The following is a 264-nucleotide window of genomic DNA, read 5'->3' on the forward strand; positions in this document are numbered from 1 at the left end:
CAAGCATATTTAGAAATACTGGAAGTTGCCCAAAATTGTGTGCGCGCAAATTCGTCGCGCAGGACTCGGTGAGCCGGAGCAGGCGGATGGTGGGGGGAGCACTTAAGGCAGTACCCGGACTCGGAGCGCTCATTCTTCCTCGAGCCGGTCTCCTATACTGGTCTCTTGGAATCATTTCGAACCTTCTTCTATTTTCATATTTATTTCTTCTTTACCTCCTTATTTCTTTATCTTTCATTCTTCACTTTCTTATTTATCTCTTTC

The sequence above is a fragment of the Cephus cinctus genome, unplaced genomic scaffold (assembly GCF_000341935.2).
Source record: "Cephus cinctus unplaced genomic scaffold, Ccin1 Ccin1_scaffold0638, whole genome shotgun sequence".
Lineage (NCBI taxonomy): Eukaryota > Metazoa > Arthropoda > Insecta > Hymenoptera > Cephidae > Cephus > Cephus cinctus.